Source organism: Oryx dammah, unplaced genomic scaffold, assembly GCF_014754425.2.
Source record: "Oryx dammah isolate SB20612 unplaced genomic scaffold, SCBI_Odam_1.1 HiC_scaffold_2, whole genome shotgun sequence".
Lineage (NCBI taxonomy): Eukaryota > Metazoa > Chordata > Mammalia > Artiodactyla > Bovidae > Oryx > Oryx dammah.
This window is the reverse complement of record NW_024070186.1, coordinates 124,923,185-124,943,824: the sequence shown is the minus strand read 5'-3', so window position 1 is coordinate 124,943,824 and position 20,640 is coordinate 124,923,185.

Genomic DNA, 20,640 nt, shown 5'->3' with positions numbered 1-20,640 from the left:
AAAGAACTATACCACACACTAAAGTAGGATGTATTTCTGGAATGAAAAGATGATGAAACATATAAAAAATGACCAATGAAATATACCATATTAGCAGAACTATTTTTTAACCCCATTATCATTCAATTGATAAAGAAAAAGCAAAAGCATCTGACAAAACTCAACACCTTTACTTAGTTAAAAAAAAAAAAAATCAGCAAAATAGAAATAGAAGAAAACTGCCTCAAAATGTCATGCATGAGCAGAGTTCTAAAGATAGATGGTGCTAATAGTATCACAACATTATGAATTTGTTTAACACCTCTTCACTATATAGTTAAAATGGTTAAGATTATACATTTTATGTTAAATGTTTCCACAATAAAATTTTTCATTGTGGAGATATTATCCATTTTTTTCTACAATGAAAAATAAATAAAATAAAATAAAATAAAGTTCTATTTTATATAATGGAAAAATAACATAATTTGAAGGTTTTTTTTTTTTAATAAATCTTTAATATAGGACATTGCATATTTGAGAAGGGCTTAATTGTTCTAACATTTCAAATTTCATGTGTAGGTACCACATTTTCAGTTTGGATATGGGGTCGCTTATCCTATGTTGCAGTGGGGTTTTTGATGTTTGTCTCAATTGTTATAGCTAGCTTATACTGTGGTAAAAAATAGCTTCATATCTATAGAGCTTAAAACAATTATAGTTTGCTTCCATTTGTGCTACAAGTTCACATTGGTTTTGATGGCAGCTCTCTTCCAATATGTCTCTACTCTGAGACACTGGATAAAACAGCTTTCATGAAAATACTTCTCAAACTTTAATGTGCATACAAATCACTTGTTAAAATGCATATATTGACTTAACTCTGGAGAAGTATCTGACATTCTATATTTCTAGAAAGTTCATTGATAATGTTTATGTTGTTGGCTTGTAAGCTTCACAGATTAGAAAGATTCTAGAGCAGAAACTCTTCATGCAGGAGGAAGAGAATCTAGCAAATTGCTCATTGGCTGTTAATAAATTCCAAAAGGAAGTAAAATGTGTCAGTTCCATTCACATTCCATTTACAAAAACAAGTCAGACAGCCATTTTCAACTTGAAGAACACAGGGAAACACAGCTGCACTGTATTTCCAGAAAATGGGAGAACTAAACACTAGGTAACGGCCTTGGTAACTATCATAGAGAACAAAATGTCTTCAATGCATAAAGATGTTATTATAAAGGAACAGCTGCATCAATGATGGCTATTTCTGAGCACCACAGACTAAAGCAGCTGAGCATGGTCCAGAAACTTAGGTTGTGCCAGTGCAGGTGGGCCCCCTTGATAGAGTTTTGATTTTTAAAGCCAGGAAATACAAATAAACATGTAGCATCCCATGTCTTATAAGACATCATATGAAGAGAAAAAAAAATAATTGTTTAATCCTAAAAAAAATGTTCTTATCTAAGATCAATTATCATCCTGCCCCACAAAAATTAGCTGAAGAAACAGAGAGATGATTCTATGCAGATACTGTTAAGAGTCCAAGGAAGCTCAGAGCTCAGATTGTCCACTTATACCAGAAGACCATTTGTATCGATTAATTAAAGAGAGATCCTAATGTTCTCCAGTATCCTAAATGTTCCTCCATTTACTTAATAATTTACCATGATCAAGTCATAACATGACTCTAGGGATCATGAGTAGCCATTCATCTGAAACAATAACCACTGATGATGACTTGGAAGAGTAAAATAAGAGTATATTTTAAGATAATTAACTGGAGAAAATAAGGCTATGGTCAAGTCTGCATTTGAGTTTCAAGAAAGGAATGGAACTGATAAATACAGTCATAGGAACCTTATCACCTAAGAAATATTCCAAAATATAACATGTTATCTCAAAGGTTGAAATACTCAGTTCTATAGAAAAATTCTAGTTTTATTTTATTACTCAATAAAATGGCTTATTGCTCTACTTTTTATATCCCTTTTTTCTACAGTTCTGAACAATATATTTCCTCTTTTAAACCAGTTCCTCAATCTTCATTGGATTTGGAGAACTGGTAGCTATGGGGTCAGGAAAGAAGGATGTCTGTCATGACATCATAGTAACAATATTTAGCCTTATGATTTTATCTTGAGGTAAAGTTATTATATTCAGCCTCAATAAGAAGTAAGGAATGACCAGAGTCAGTTAAAAATTAACACTTACATCTCAGGAAGGTCAGTACAGGATTTATAAAATTGGGATATAGTTACATAGACATGATATTTCAAAAGATGTAAGAGTATAAAGACAGATTTTGTCCAGAGAACAAAGGGTCATGGACATATTCATTGGGTAACACCTGCGTTTGACTAAATGAAGGATGGATAAAGTGTAGCAGTAAAGAAACTAAAAACAAACAAACAAACAAACAAACAAACAAAAAACAGGCAGCATATTAGGAAGGAAACAGAAATCCTGCAATATCAGATATCAAGGAAGTATAAAAATGAATTAACATGGCAGTTAATAGTGATGAATCATACAGAAAATTCAAGATAACAACTAAATAATTCTGTGATAACTTGTTTGTTTTGAAATTTGGTTTCTAGTAAGAAGAAGCCTGGTAGTATATAAGCTCTGGAAATAGAAAACCTGAAATTAATCCCATGTTTTGCCACTTTCTAGCTCTTTTGTACCCTTGGGTGATTTGCTAAGTTTTCTAACTTCCAATTTGTTATCTATGTGTGGGTTAAAGTATCATCCATGTGAAGGCTCTAGGCTCTGCTGGAAATAAAAAACCTTCAATAAATTTTAGCCTAAGAATAATGATTTGATTATATTTATAAGAGCAGTTGTGAAGAATCATGAGAATCAAGCCTAACTCCAAAGGATTTATGATTTGGGCATTAATTATAATACAGAAGCAGTAAACACTAACTTGTCCAATAATTATTGCAGTAGAGAGGTTAAGTGTATCAACTTTGATGGGTACAAGATTTGAGGTTATAAACCTTTATTTTTTCCTGTTACTAATTTTTAGAATGAAGTTCTTTTGAACACATTTTTAGTGGACTGGAAAGATACACTGAAGAGACAGATTTGAAAAGAGAGAAAAGTCACAAAGGATAAGAAAGAATCATAGCCTCAGTAGGCAGGTTAGCTCTGGTAAACAAGACTGAAAGGTATTCCTCTGAACCCAGAGGGGAGTAGAAAAGGAACAGGCATGTTGAGATTAGAAGATGGAAGTTTTTTTCAAGTAGCCTGAGTCTAAAAATACATTGTGAAAGGTCAGGTGAAAAGTGACAGTAGCAGAGATGGGGTTTCATATTGAGAAAACAGAAAGTTTGGGGTAAGACCAAATAGAATATTACATAGTCTTAAATAACTAAAATATTTCCCAAAGTTAGGAAGATAATAAAGATAGGGTAGAGATCTTTGTTATACCTTAACCCAAAGTACAGAATCTGGATGTGATTTGTAAGCATTGGACACCAAACAAAAATAAAGTTAATCACATAAAAACTGTAATTGGGAATAATAATCTCAGAAATCCATTGAAAATAGAGGGGGAGAATAATCTTATAACAAAAAAGATTTGTCAATAGCCATCTTTATAAAATAACTCAGTGTGCAAAACAATTAAACTGAAAATGGGAGCAGGGAGAATGAAAGGGATGGCTGATACGAGATTTTTCAGTTCAATTGATCAATTTACATTTATAAAACAGTACACGGACAAGAAGGAGAAGGCAATGGCACCCACTCCAGTACTCTAGCCTGGAAAATCCCATGGGCGGCAGAGCCTGGTAGGCTGCAGTCCATGGGGCCACGAAGAGTCGGACACGACTGAGAGACTTCATTTTCACTTTTCACTTTTATGCATTGGAGAAGGAAATGGCAACCCATTCCAATATTCTTGCCTGGAGAATCCCAGGGATGGCACAGCCTGGTGGGCTGCCATCTATGGGGTCGCACAGAGTGGGACACGACTGAAGCGACTTAGCAGCAGCAGCAGCAGCATATGGACAAGACTGTGGTTATCTGTTATTTTCTACTTTCCCAACACAGATCCCATTATAAAATATGTAATTTATTTGAAACTTAATTTTCAAATAAAACTGAAGGAGTATTGCTAAGTTTTGTTTATCCAAGTAATTGACTCTTGACTGTGTGAAAAACAATGAACTGACTGGACTGAAAAAAAAAATTAATTAGCATGGTCTGAGACTATGGAATCAGCAATCTGTATTATTTCATGAGGGCTGTAGTCTATTAAGTTTTCATGTTAAACCAACTTAACTGTTAACTTTTCTTTAATACAAAAGTTAAAGAAAAGGCTCTTATGTAACTTGGTGCTTATAAAATTCTCATGAACAGATCACTTTCTTTGTTCTTTTAATCTGAGTAAACTTCTGCTTGCTTTTAAGTTTAGAAAATCAAAGCAAACTTACAAGACCAATATAGTCATTGGAAGTTTTCTCTAAAAATGAATGAAATTAAAGTCCTGTTTGTAGAGGAAAACCATGTTTTGTTTACATAGGGAGGAAAGGCAGCATACAATTCTTCTCCAGGGAAAGACATTCTCTGTTGATTTATGCCTGTGACAGGAGAATAACATAACAGATATATTGCCTGGAATAAAGTATATACTGCTCACAAATTTAAATCATATACAACTTGTATTTTATAGAACAGCTCTGAATTATGCTTTTTTGTTTCCATGTGTAATTAGGGAATATAATAAATGTGAACATTAACTTTAATATTCCCATTACAAAGAAAAAAAGATGTATGCTGCCCAGGGAAAGGAGGAATTTTTCTCTTGGTGTAAATTTTTTCCTTTAGAAAGATACAAGAGATGGGAAGTGTACTTTAGGCCTCACTATCTGGAAACCTACACAGTAAGAGAAGTCATAAAAGATGTCAACACTAATTTATGACTCATACTCTGTGTTACACAGTAGCCTGAGAATTTGGAGTCCTCTGCTGAGAGATTTAGAGAGTAAAGTACTGGTAAAACTAATACCAGTTATTGTCCAAGATATTCTTACTTTTGGATGGCTTATTGTGTCCACCTGCTCTTTCAAAAATGTTTTTGCCTCTACTCCCACTCCCAAAAATGGGATTAGAGTACAAGGCAAGCTAATAGGCGGCATTTGCTCTTTCCTACTGTGGCTATTTTGGCTGGAACTATCTCCAAGAGTGTGGCGCCCTGTAGGTTGGCTTTCTGTCATGCTAGAAAAGGTACATGAAATAAATCAACCCATGGTTACAAGGCTACAGAGTACACTGTGGTAATAATTGTCAACTTTATGTTTGCATCACACAGTATAAAACAGGCCTGTGTGTTTTTGCTGTCATTAATTTAATTTGTACCCACTAAATTTTATGTTTTCAATTTGAATTGGGATGCAAAAGCAGGATTGATGATCTCCTAGACTCACCCTAAGGTATTGAGCAATACTCTGTAATAGATGAACAAATTGTCAACTATTTTGCAATATTTTGCACAAGATAATTTTGCCTTAATCTTTTTGAAAGCAGGATTTAGGCAAGCACTGTGTCAGGGCCAAATTCTATCTATACATACCATGTTTGATCTTTAGGATTTAATTTCCTTACTAAAAAGTTATTATGTAATTCCAGAAAGAAAATCTCCTAAAAGGACTCCACATTCTGAAGACTAAAAGACAGAAATAGGAAAGCACTTGATTCACAGCATTTCCTAAGAAAACAAGTATTTAATATTAATTGAATATCTGAAAGGAAGTCTTTGAAATGTTTCTAATTATAGCCAGAATGTTTACTAATTTTTGAATTTAAAGGCTTAATAATTATCATAAGACCAGTAATGAAATTTTATAAATATACATGATAGTGGTATTGATTCCATAAGAAGTAAACTGGTCATTAGTTTTATAGTGATTAAACAAACTACTTCCATAATATTTCACTCAATTTAATCAGACTGCCAGTATGAACATACAATTTGTATTTTTTACATACTTTTTGATACTATTAACAAAAGGTATTTTCAAAGACATCAGCGATTGTCAAAATCCATGAAATTCACAATAGCATATCATTTCCTCATTTTTTATCTGTGTAATATAGATGGCAATACCAATTTCACCAATCATTGTGTGAATTCAATAAAATGTTGTGTTAAATGAGACCAACAAGGTTGCTTTGAGAAGGGGTAGATATCTAGATTTGAACACTCACCACAAAACTTTTTCTAAACCCTGATATTTACTTTGTGTTTCAAATTCATGTCTCAGCAAAGGAACTACTATCATTTGTAGTAAATGGGAAGAATCATTAAATCTACAAATGTTTAAATTCATTATTAAAGATTACCCTCAACTCTGCCCTAAGTTCTAACTGACCAGTTTTTCTAAAGGCAAAGAAGGTTGTCCAAAATCTGTTATAAATATCTCTGATTCTATCAGCAATGTGAATCACAATTTTATTGTTATTTGTTCTATACTCTTGGACCTAAATAACCTTCATTTTTACATTTGTTGTTTGATTTTCAATTACCAGAGTGTAGATTATATGAAGACAAACTTATATAAATACAGGTGCAGTTTCTTATTTAAAGCTCTGTGGGTTTTTCCCTTAGTGAAACCATTGCAAATCCTAATAGTTTCAAATAGACGTTATTTGCTAACCTGCAAGAGAACAAAGTGAGTTTTAACAGCAGGTGATGGCCACAGTATTCCAAGGAAGACCACATGAGATATGGATGAGGGATTGAGCCTGGATAATCTCACCTTTGTGATGCTGTCCAATTCTGTAAATTACTTCCTCACTTCATTCCATCCCCTCCATCCAGCCATTGGCCAGCCTATTCTATTTAAATTACTCTGTCTCAGCTTCTGGTTTAATCAGAATGGTAGTCAGCACTGCTCAACTTATTGCTCCTGCAGTGTTCAGCTCCACAGGAGCCAGAACATAATGGACCTACATAATGGATGACTGAATTGGAAATAAAAATAAGCTATTTGTTTGAAATTTACCTCCCATTTATTATATACTTACATAGGAGGTCTCTTAAGAATTTCTAGGAGAGCCTTGTCTGGAAAAGTTATATAATAAATGTTTATGTGCTGAGAGTAGAATGTACATGTGATTACCATTGTGTTTCATTGCACTGATTTTTTTTTAGTAATATAGCCTTGAGGAAATTGAAATGCAAGTCCTGTCACCAAACATATGCCTAAATAACATACTCGTTATAAGAGAGTCATGCAGATACGTATAAACAGACACAAATCATAGATGGTAACCGAAGTTCTGATCATTAGGGAGTTTGAAATGTTCTTCAGTTGTACAGTGTGCCTAAGATGATCTTAGTGAAATAAAAGTGATCTCTCCATGCATACCATGAGCTCTGTCGAGACTGAGAGCCCATCATCTAATGATCTAGAATTAAACATTATAAAGATCTATTCTCTATACTCTCAAAGAGCTATTACTTCAAGTACAAGTGCAATTATTGGTAGAAGGAAGTTTACTCATATTTCAGCCTATGTATTATTGAAAACACACTTCTATGCATCTTGCATTATTATTATTACCTGATGGCCATTCAGCATGCAGACATCAAAGTGCAATCTATCTGGCTCTCCAGCTGAACACCAGAAAGCAATGAGTTAGTATAATTTGCCAGCTCTGGAGAGGAGTGTCACTTGAAGTTTATGCCTTCTTAAGTGAAAATTAAAGATGATAAACGAAAGCTTATAGGAACAGCTGTCTCTATGGGAAAAGGATTAACACTGGTAATCTAACAGGTTTCAGATATTTCCTTAAAGTCTCTTAAAACAAAATCCTCATTATTGAAGCCTCTGCACAGTAACTTGTGAATACATCTAAACCATGGCATTGTTTTGTATAAACTTTAAACAAAAGAAAGCCTTTATTTGTTCCAGGGGTTGCAGATATTAGTTTAAATCATCTCCACACATACTGTAAGATACTTTAGGTTATTCTACAACTTAAAAGAAAGACAATTAAATGTGTGTGGAAAAAGACTGGGTTAGGAAATTCTACTGCTTCTAACTATGCACAGCAAAACATAAAGATAGAATGACTAATTCATCTCAGTTTTCCCTGGGACTTTTATCCTAGTTTTAAAACTGAGTCCTATACCCTGAGAACACCCCTAGTACTGGACAAACTAAAATAGTTGGTCTCCCTAGATTAGAAAGTGACAACAGTTCTTTATTAGACACTTTTTTTTATCAAACAATAGAAGGTATAGAGTTCATGTGACTTGGCTCCATATCACAGACACTTAGATATACATAAATACATACACATAAAGATGTCTAGGTAAGATCAACAAAGAGGATCTGTGAGTCAGAAACTAGGAAGTGAATGACAGACCAACAAATGGCAAAGGCAAAACTAGCTGGTGCTCACCTTAGCTAGTCCTTACTAATTATGAAGTTCAATTTTCATCAAAAGATAAACATCTTTAGCACACACTGTTGGTTAAGAGCATAATCTTTGGAGTTGGATTACTTATAAAACACAGATGATGCTTATGGATGTAATGACATATTATTATATATTGTTTAATATATATAAATATATACATATATTTAATACATATGAAACACCAAATATAATCAATGTTGGTATCATCCTTTTATTTTCTGGTTGTCATTTGATATAAGAAATAGTACACTTGTTCTCTTTACTAATATAACATGTGACTCTTGGAACTGGGATGGCATTGAGCAATAGGAAATACAAAAATGAGGTGATAGAGATTCTGATGCTGATATTTTGATATTGCTTCACTTTTAGACTACTCTGAGGTACATATGATCAGATTCCCTGTAAAGAGTTCACTTTGAGTTGGCAGTTATATAAATGAGTCATTCCTCTAATGAGCACAAATTCAACACTAACAGCGTTTTTTTGTAATACATGATTGCATTATTTATAAATATTTAAAAGTTTCATTTTGCCACTTATTGCATAAATCACCTAAACTATCATATTCAGATAGAGAAAAGGGGCAAGGAAAAATTAAATTAACAAATGGGTCGAACTTTTAACTGCAGCTTTGGCAAGTTTCTTATGTAAAAAAAACAACAACAACAACAAAAAAAAACTTTGTTGAATAAAACTCAGGAAAATATAGTAAATTTAGCGTTTCTCTATTATTTAAATTTATAGATAACATGAAAGATAGAAATAGTATAAAATTATGAATAAATAGTTCCCGGTTTGAAGGTACTAATAATGTGTGTGTGCCATGTGCTCAGTTGTGTCTGACTCTTTGCAATCCCATGGACTGTCACCTGCCAGGTTCCTCTGTCCACGGAATTTTGCAGGCAAGAATACTGGAGCAGGTTGCCATTTCCTTCTTCAGGGGATCTTCCTAACCCAGGGATCGAAAGCATGTCTCTTGTGTCTCCTGCATAGGCAGGTGTGTCTTTACCAGCTGAGCACTAATAAGATGGAATGCATTTGTAGAGTTTGTATTTCTTCTTGCTTAATTGATGTGAAATAGTGAATAAAACGTTTAGGAGTTAAGATTAACTCACTACATCAAATAGAATAAAGATGTAAATTATATAGTAGCTCTCAGTTTCTGAGACAACCCCATGGTTTAGAGCTGCTCTCAACTTCTGACACAGAATGCATGTTCTGCTACAGAATGTAATATCTCAGTCAACATGCTTTCACTTAAATATATATATCACTTAAATATATATATATATATATACATATAATATATATATACACAAAAGTCATAAGCAGCAAATATATGAGGGCCCACTGTATTTACTTTTTGTAATTTCTATCATTTCAGCCAATACTATAATTTATAAAAAAAGGAGAATAGCTTGGATTTATAGATATAATTAATATTAAAATTGATTAGATATCTACTTGAAGAGAAAACTGTGTTTTCCTTCCTACTTCTTTAGGTATTTACAAGAATCTATTCTGATTTCTTGGGAAATGCTTTACCAGGTTAATTCAATGGAGTAGGACTTTTTTTAAAAAATAAAAAGTTCATAAGCTATTATTGGTGTATAATTCAGCTGATGTTATGCTTCTATTCATAGGTTACTGCAAACTTTATAGACACATATGTATGTACACATTTAATTAGGATAATGTTAATTATTAATGTCTTAAAAGATGGTGGTCTCTTGAATTAACTTACAAGCTACAGTAAACAACATTTGAAGTAAAGCCTGCTAATACTTTAAAAGATACACATTTTATATAGCTAAAGGCAATATCTCTTCCATATGTTTCCTAAAATGTCAATATAGAAAAGATACCGATAAAGAGAGCATCCTGACATTAAATTTTGAGTGGAACTGTCATTTCCTGGGGAGATAGTGAGCTGGCATTGACTGATGTTTTTCCCCACCATATTTTACTCTGTAGAAACTATGGAAGAGATAGCTAAAGCCTGAACCTTGGGACTACAAATAACTCTGAGAACGACTTGTAAAGACTAAAGTTCTTTGAAATGATACAAAGGGAGAGGTATGTGCCAGTAGTCAGGGATGTTTGATGATAGACTTACCAGAAGTAGAGTATTTTGGAAAAATTAAGTTGTTCTTGGAAAGAACTTCCTTATTTTAACTGTAAGATGGAAATAAGCAGCAATACCACACATATGGGGAATAAGATACCTATTATCAAATTTTGCTAAAGTCCTCCTGGGGAAAACAGTTGATGAAAACAAGTTTGGGCAATCAATTTGTCCACTCGTCTCTGTTCTTCTGAATATTCAAATGTTGAGGATTATAAGCTAGGAAGTGTAACTATTTTTCAGTGATATCAATTTCAAAAATTTTGAATGAGATTCTCTGATTAAAACTTTGCATGAGAATATAGTAGCAAACTTGGTTGGTCAATCATTGATCTATGATACCTAAAATGATGTACCACAGTACTTACCATATTCATAACATCACCAGATATCCATCTCCTACTCTGCTACCCTTCTAGAGAGAGTATAGCTAAAACTTCTGTGGAACTTGAGCTTATAGGTCAAAAATAACTTGACATTTCAAATAACACATGACCACAGTAACAACAGTAAACAAAGTGATATATCAGAAAAAGAAAATTGAAACAACACTATTAAGGGTAACATATAGACTATTATATAAGGACATACATAAATTATACATGCACACAAATACACATATATGCCTCATTTTATTCAATAATTAAATATTTATTTAATTATAATTTAAATTTAATTATAATTAAATAATTAAATAGATATAAAACATTCATTTTATGAAATAAATGAAATTATGTTCAAAATTGGGAGGAGGATATATAGGATGAATGGAGACAAAAGAAAATTTAAGTTCATAATCTGAAAGAACACATTGAATAACTCTTCCAAAAGATATCAAGTTAGGTTAAAAAGACATAAAATATAAGGAAACAAGTTATAATAATATCAAATATATCATCATATAAATAACAGTTTCAATGGTATGGGGAAAAAAAAAGGACAGAAAATGAAGAAATAATGAAAATAATTTTCCAAAATCAAATCAAGATGAAGATATAAGATTAAAAATTCTCAATGACTGCCAAACAGGATAGAAAATGAAAGTATATTATAGTGAAATTTGAAAAATTAAGATAGATAAATAATTCAAAAGACTTCAGGGAGAAAATAAAAATCACCACAAGCAACAAAAACTAAGAATGGTAACAGTAGCCTGCCCAGCTATATACAGAAAATATAAACAATAATGCAATCCTGGGCCTAATGTAAAAATAATGTCTTCCAAGTACAAAAAGAAATGACATCTGAATGCCCATCCTGTATAATTGTGAATTATATGAGAAAATGCCATTGAAATATGTTTTAGGCATATAAGGCTTCAGAAGTGAGTGCCAGAAGGGGCCATGAGAAAACGCTCTTAGAGAAAGAACTGAAACAAGAATAGAAGCAAATTCCCCCAAATGAAGGGGAGTACCACCTGAAGTTATGTATCAATTATATCAATGTGACTCACTAAAACTGGAAAATGAGACATTATTCTCTGTAATAATACACAGTAGTATATAATCTATGAAATATACTACTTAAGGCAAAATTAACTTGACTCTAACCAACAAAAATAAAAACACAAATTCCTGGGAAATATGAGGAATATGAAGGTAAGTTAAATTACATCCTGGGAAGCTCAAATGGTAAAGGATCTGCTTGCAGTGTGGGAGATTTTGGTTCAATACTTGGGTCAGGAAGATCCCAAGGAGAAAGGCATGGCAACCAACTTCAGTATTCTCGCCTGGAAAATTCCAGAGGAGCCTGGTGGCCTACAGTCCACAGAGTGGCAAAGAGTTGGACACGACTGAGCAACTGTTACTAAATTACATCATTAAGAAGCAATCATCCTGCATAATATGGCCATTTTAGAGCACAGATAACATGGTTTTTACTACAAAGCAATGGTTAACAGTGGTTGAAATTAAAATGATGGGAAAAAAAGCTAAGTATGAATATAAGCAAAAACAAGAATAAAAGAGTGCAGCATATTTAATATTTGATAAAATAGAATTCAGCTAAAACAGATAGTTTTATACTTCTAAAAGAATACTTAAGAATGTTTATTTTCAAAATATATGTGTAAAGAAAGGAATGATGTGAGTCAAAATGAATCAACATATTAGTAAGTACTGTATTTTTAGAAACTTATAAGTGAATATGGGCTTCCCAGGTGGCTCAGTGGTAAAGAAATGAGCCTGCTAATGCATGAGCCACAGGAATTGCAGGTTCAATCCCTGGAATGGGAAGATTCTCTAGAAAAGGAAATTGCAAACTACTTCAACATTCTTGCTGGGATAATCTCATGGACAGAGAGGCCTGACAGTCTATAGTCCATGGTTTGCAAATAGTTGGACATGAGTGAGCATGTATGCAAGAGCAAATAATTGAATATATTGATTTCTGATTAAAATTAAATAAAATTATAAAAATCAATATCAAAATTTGTGTCACAATTCTACAAACTTTCTTTAAAAGAAAACCACTGGATATAATATTATATTTAGGACACATTTTGAAGGTATAAATAAATTGATTAGAAAATAGAAAAAAAACATATAAAATACTCAAATTGAGAATTTATAATTCTCATAATCTTTTATCTCAAAGTGAGATAATAAAGATAAATATCAATGAAATAGAGAACATTAATAGTAAGTAGAAAACATTTGGTTATTTGGAAATGCTACCTATATTGATTTTCAAAAATTGGTAAGTGAAAAGCATAAAAATAAAAGTTAACAAACTTCAAGATTAAAATGGGGAAATCTTTAGAGAAATGGCTATTAGATACAATAATTTGAAAAGATGCACTATATCAACACTGGTAATTATCCAGAGAATTTAGATATTTCAAAGAATATTAAAGAAGTAGAAATGGCATCATCTTCCAAAAAGAAAGGAGAAGTAAGTTCCAGACATTTTATCAAATAAGGTCTTTTGAACTTCGGAGGAACAGATTATTCTTTTAACTTTATGGAAAATATAAACAATAACACTCTTTATTTTATTTTAAAATCAAGTAAAACTTTGATACTGGAAAAGATGCAGTAAGGAGCCTATTTCAGTTATAACTAGATGTGAAAACCCTAAATAAAATATTGGCTAACTGAATCCAATGATGTGTTAAAATGATCCTCTATGTTTAACTAAACTAATAGGCTAATAGAAAAAAACTTAAATGAATTAACTCAATAGAGGAAGTATTAATATTTGATGGTATTAAAAACTTCAATTATGGCTTTTAAAATTCTTGGCAAATTAAAAATAGAAAAGAAATTATTTAAGATCAACAGAATTTTAGAAAATCTATAGCAAATATTATCCTTAATGGAGAAACTTCACAAATATCCCCTCTAAATATCAAGAACATAACCAGGAAAAGCAAAACAAATAATATATGAATACATATAATAAGGAAGTGCATATTCTATTATTTAGAGATGATATAAATATTTATGTAAAAAACAGAATATGAAATTAGTACAAATGATTTTAGCATTTTAAATACAGAATCAACTTCAACATATCAAATACGAAAGTCATTAACATTCCTTCAAAAGAACAGCAAAGAGAATATAATTCAAAGTAATATACCAATATAAAGAGCAACAAAAACTAAAAACAGTATTTTCTAACCAAGCTTAAAATATGCAGCTTAAATTGCAGCTAAAAATGACTATAGTGAAATTTAATTCATATTCAACAACATACATACACTGTTAATAATAAAACAGTCCATGCTCTTGGATAAGAGAATTAAAAGTTATAAAGATCAGTAAGTTTTCCATAAATTCATTACAATTATAAAATATACTGAAATAATATTTATTATTCTAAACTGGAAAAAAAATAGTGAAAATACGTGCTGTGCTTTGTTGCTCAGTTGTGTCCGACTCTTTGCAACCCCATGAACTGTAGTCTGCCAGGCTTCTCTGTCCATGGGGATTCTCCAGGTAAGAATATTGGATTGGGTTGCCATGCCCTGCTCCAGGGGATCTTCCCAACCCAGGGATCGAACCCAGGTCTCTTGCTTTGCAGGCGAATTCTTTACTGTCTGAGCCACCAGGGAAGCTCAGTGAAAATAATAACAGCTATAAAACAGGCAAAATATGGCTTAGTATAAAATATGCAAAACAATAATTGAATAAAAATATACCAAGTTAATAGAGAAAATGAGTGAAGGACCTATACTAGGAATTTCTTAGAAACACTTCTTTTCTTAAATAAAAGTGTCTTTTTCTTACCAAAATCAATACAATTATTAGTAAAATAATGATCTTTGACTTTTTTCTACTAAAAAGTACTTAATGAAAACTGTAAGACTAGTGCTTAGTCAGCAGCTGCTTGAATAAAAAGGCATTATCATATCCTGGAAACAGGAAAGTAGTTTATATAATCTATTCAGTTAATAAACATGCCTAATTCTGACAGAGAAATAAAGAGTGATATTAAGTAACTGGGTTTCCCAGGTGGCTCAGTGGTAAAGAAATCTGCATGACAATGCAGGAGTCACAGGAAACATGGGTTCCATCCCCGGGTTGGGAAGATCCCCTGGAGGAGTAAATGGCAACCCATTCCAGTATTCTTACCTGGAAAATCTCATGAACAGAGAAACCCCAGAGGGCTATGTTCCATAGTACTGCAGAATTGGACATGGCTGAGCAACTGAGCATTCATTAACTAATTTTCTGTAGGGTGTGTTATGGAGGATGTCTTTTCCATTTGTTGATTACATGACATATTTGTATTTTGTATTTTTGTATTTTTATTTTTATTACCTTTTTTATTATTTTTTTTACTTTATTTTACTTTACACCACTGTATTGGTTTTGCCATACATTGACATGAATCCACCATGGATGTATACGAGCTCCCAATCCTGAATCCCCCTCCCACCTCCCATCCCATATCATCTCTCTGGATCATCCCCATGCACCAGCCCCAAGCATCCTGTATCCTGTATCAAACATAGACTTGCACTTCGTTTCTAACATGATAGTATACATGTTTTAATGAAATTCTGCTAAATCATCCCATCCTCTCCCTCTCCCACTGAGTCCAAAAGTCCGTTCTATACATCTGTGTCTCTTTTGCTGTCTCGTATACAGAGTCATCATTACCATCTTTCTAAATTCCGTATATATGTGTCAGTATACTGTATTGGTGTTTTTCTTTCTGGCTTACTTCACTCTGTATAATCAGCTCCAGTTTCACCCATCTCATTAGAACGGATTCAAATGTATTCTTTTTAATGGCTGAGTAATCTCCATTGTGTATATGTACCACTGCTTTCTTATCCATTCATCTGCTGATGGACATCTAGGTTGTTTCCATGTCCTGGCTATTATAAACAGTGCTGCAATGAACATTGGGGTACATGGGTCTCTTTCAATTCTGGTTTCCTCAGTGTGTATGCCTAGCAGTGGGATTGCTGGGTCATAAGGTAGCTCTATTTGCAATTTTTTAAGGAATCTCCACACTTTCCATAGAGGCTGTACTAGTTTGCATTCCCACCAACAGTGTAAGAGGGTTCCTTTTTCTCCACATCCTTTCCAGCATTTATTGCTTGTAGACTTTTGGATTGCAGCCATTCTGACTGGTGTGAAGTGGTACCTCATTGTGGTCTTGATTTGCATTTCTCTGATAATGAGTGATGTTGAGCATCTTTTCATGTGTTTGTTAGCCATCCATATGTCTTCTTTGGAGAAATGCCTATTTAGTTCTTTGGCCCGTTTTTTGATTGGGTCGTTTATTTTTCTGGAATTGAGCTGCAGGAGTTGCTTGTATATTTTTGAGATTAGTTGTTTGTCAGTTGCTTCATTTGCTATTATTTTCTCCCATTCAGAAGGCTGTCTTTTCACTTTGCTTATATTTTCCTTTGTTATGCAGAAGCTTTTAATTTTAATTAGGTCCCATTTGTTTATTTTTGCTTTTATTTCCAGAATTCTGGGAGGTGGATCACAGAGGATCCTGCTGTGGTTTATGTCAGAGAGTGTTTTGCCTATGTTCTCCTCTAGGAGTTTTATAGTTTCTGGTCTTACATTTAGACCTTTAATTCATTTTGAGTTTATCTTTGTGTGCAGTGTTAGAAAGTGATCTAGTTTCATTCTTTTACAAGTGGTTGACCAGTTTTCCCAGCACCACTTGTTAAAGAGATTGTCTTTACTCCATTGTATATTCTTGCCTCATTTGTCGAAGATAAGGTGTCTATACGTGTCTGGGTTTATCTCTGGGCTTTCCATTTTGTTCCATTGATCTATATTTCTGTCTTTGTGCCAGTACCAAACTATCTTGATGACTGTGGCTTTGTAGTAGAGCCTGAAGTCAGGCAAGTTGATTCTTCCAGTTCCACTCTTCTTTCTCAAGATTGCTTTGGCTATTCAAGGTTTTTTGTATTTCCATACAAATCTTGAAATTATTTGTTCTAGTTCTGTGAAAAATACCACTGGTAGCTTGATAGGGATTGCACTGAATCTGTAGATTGCTTTGGGTATTATACTCATTTTCACTATATTGATTCTTCCGATCCATGAACATGGTATATTTCTCCATCTATTAGTGTCCTCTTTGATTTCTTTCACCAGTGTTTTATAGTTTTCTATATATAGCTCTTTAGTTTCTTTAGGTAGGTATATTCCTAAGTATTTTATTCTTTTCATTGCAATGGTGAATGGAATTGTTTCCTTATTTTCTCTTTCTACTTTCTCATTATTAGTGTATAGGAATGCAAGCTATTTCTGTGTGTTGATTTTATATCCTTCAACTTTACTATATTCATTGATTAGCTCTACTAATTTTCTGGTGGAGTCTTTAGGATTTTCTATGTGGAGGATCATGTCATCTGCAAACAGTGAGAGTTTTACTTCTTCTTTTCCAATTTGGATTCCTTTTATTTCTTTTTCTGCTCTGATTGCTATGGCCAAAAGTTCCAGAACTATGTTGAATAGTAGCGGTGAAAGTGGGCACCCTTGTCTTGTTCCTGACTTTAGGGGAAATGCTTTCAATTTTTGACCATTGAGGAGAATGTTTGCTGTGGGTTTGTCATATATAGCTTTTATTATGTTGAGGTATGTTCCTTCTATTCCTGCTTTCTGAAGAGTTTTTTATCAAAAATGGATGTTGAATTTTGTCAAAGGCCTTCTCTGCATCTATTGAGATGATCATATGGCTTTTATTTTTCAATTTGTTAATGTGGTGAATTACATTGATTTATTTGCAGATATTGAAGAATTCTTGCATCCCTGGGATAAATTCCACTTGGTCATGGTGTATGATCTTTTTAATGTGTTGTTGGAGTCTGATTGCTAGAATTTTGTTAAGGATTTTTGCATCTATGTTCATCAGTGACATTGGCCTGTAGTTTTCTTTCTTTCTTTCTTTCTTTTTTTTTTGTGGCGTCTTTGTCAGATTTTGGTATTAGGGTGATGGTGGCCTCATAGAAAGAGTTTGGAAGTTTCCCTTCCTCTGCAATTTTCTGGAAGAGTTTGAGTAGGATAGGTGTTAGCTCTTCTCTAAATTTTTCGTAGAATTCAGCTGTGAAGCCTTCTGGACCTGGGCTTTTGTTTGCTGGAAGATTTCTGATTACAGTTTCAATTTCCATGCTTGTGATGGGTCTGTTAAGATTTTCTATTTCTTCCTGGTTCAGTTTTGGAAAGTTGTACTTTTCTAAGAATTTGTCCATTCCTTCCACGTTGTCCATTTTATTGGCATATAATTGCTGATAGTAGTCTCTTATGATCCTTTGTATTTCTGTGTTGTCTGTTGTGATCTCTCCATTTTCATTTCTAATTTTATTGATTTTATTCTTCTCCCTTTGTTTCTTGATGAGTCTGGCTAATGGTTTGTCAATTTTATTTATCCTTTCAAAGAACCAGCTTTTGGCTTTGTTGATTTTTGCTATGGTCTCTTTTGTTTCTTTTGCATTTATTTCTGCCCTAATTTTTAAGATTTCTTTCCTTCTACTAACTCTGGGGTTCTCCATTTCTTCCTTTTCTAGTTGCTTTAGGTGTAGAGTTAGGTTATTTATTTGACTTTTTTCTTGTTTCTTGAGGTATGCCTGTATTGCTATGAACTTTCCTCTAAGCACTGCTTTTATAGTGTCCCACAGGTTTTGGGTTGTTGTGTTTTCATTTTCATTTGTTTCCATGCATAATTTTATTTCTCTTTTGATTTCTTCTGTGATTTGTTGGTTATTCAGAAGTGTGTTGTTCAGCCTCCATATGTTGGGATTTTTAATAGTTTTTCTCCTGTAATTGATATCTAATCTTAGTTCATTATGGTCAGAAAAGATGCTTGGAATGATTTCGATTTTTTTGAATTTATCAAGGTTAGATTTATGGTCCAGGATGTGATCTATCCTGGAAAAGGTTCCTTGAGCACTTGAGCAAAAGGTGAAATTCATTGTTTTGGGGTGAAATGCCCTATAGATATCAATTAGGTCTAACTGGTCTATTGTATCATTTAAAGTTTGTGTTTCTTTGTTAATTTTCTGTTTAGTTGATCTGTCCATAGGTGTGAGTGGGGTATTAACGTCTCCCACCCTTATTGTGCTATTGTTAATTTCCCCTTTCATGCTTGTTAGCATTTTTCTTACATATTGTGGTGCTCCTATGTTGGGTGTATATATATTTATAATTGTTATATCTTCTTCTTGGATTGATCCTTTGATCATTATGTAGTAGCCTTCTTTGTCTCTTTTCACAGCCTTTGTTTTAAAGTCTATTTTATCAGAGATGAGTATTGCTACTCCTGCTTTCTTTTGGTCTCTATTTGCATGGAATATCTTTTCCCAGCCCTTCACTTTCAGTCTATATGTGTCCCTTGTTTTGAGGTGGGTCTCTTGTAGGCAGCATATATAGGGACCTTGTTTTTGTATCCATTCAACCAGTCTTTGCCTTTTGGTTGGGGCATTCAATCCATTTATGTTTAAGGTAATTATTGATAAGGATGATCCCATTGCCATTTACTTTATTGTTTTGGGTTCGGGTTTATACACCCTTTTTGTGTTTCCTGCCTAGAGAATATCATTTATTATTTGTTGGAGAGCTGGTTTGGTGTTGCTGAATTCTCTCAGCTTTTGCATGTCTGTAAAGCTTTTGATTTCTCCTTCATATTTGAATGAGATCCTTGCTGGGTACAGTAATCTGGGCTGTAGGTTATTTTCTTTCATCACTTTAAGTATGTCTTGCCATTACCTCCTGGCCTGAAGAGTTTCTATTGAAAGATCTGCAGTTATCCTTATGGGAATCCCCTTGTGTGTTATTTGTTGTTTTTCCCTTTGCTGCTTTTAATATTTGTTCTTTGTGTTTGGTCTTTGTTAATTTGATTAATATGTGTCTTGGGATGTTTTGCCTTGGGTTTATCCTGTTTGGAACTCTCTGGGTATCTTGGACTTGAGTGATTATTTCCTTCCCCATTTTAGGGAAGTTTTCAACTATTATCTCCTCAAGAATTTTCTCATGGTCTTTCTTTTTGTCTTCTTCTTCTGGGACCCCTATAATTTGAATGTTGGAGAGTTTCATATTGTCCTGGAGGTCTCTGAGGTTGTCCTCATTTCTTTTAATTCCTTTTTCTTTTTTTCTGGCTGATTCATTTATTTCTACCATTCTATCTTCTATTTCACTAATCCCCTCTTCTGCCTCTGTTATTCTACTATTTGTTGCTTGCAGAGTGTTTGTGATCTCATTTATTGCATTATTCATTATATATTGACTCTTTTTTATTTCTTCTAGGTCCTTGTTAAACCTTTCTTGCATCTTCTCAATCCTTGTCTCCAGGCTATTTATCTGTGATTCCATTTTGATTTCAAGATTTTGGATCATTTTCACAATCAATATTCAGAATTCTTTCTCAAGTAGATTCCCTATCTCTTCCTCTTTGGTTTGGTTTGGTGGGCATTTCCCCTGTTCCTTTACCTGCTGAGTATTCCTCTGTCTCTTCATCTTGGTTATATTGCTGCATTTGGGGTGGCCTTTCTATATTCTGGGAATCTGTGGAGTTCTCTTTATTATGGAGTTTCCTCACTGTGGGTGGGGTTGTATCAGTGGTTTGTCAAGGTTTCCTGGTTAGGGAGGCTTGTGTTGGAGTTCTGGTGGGTGGAGCTGGATTTC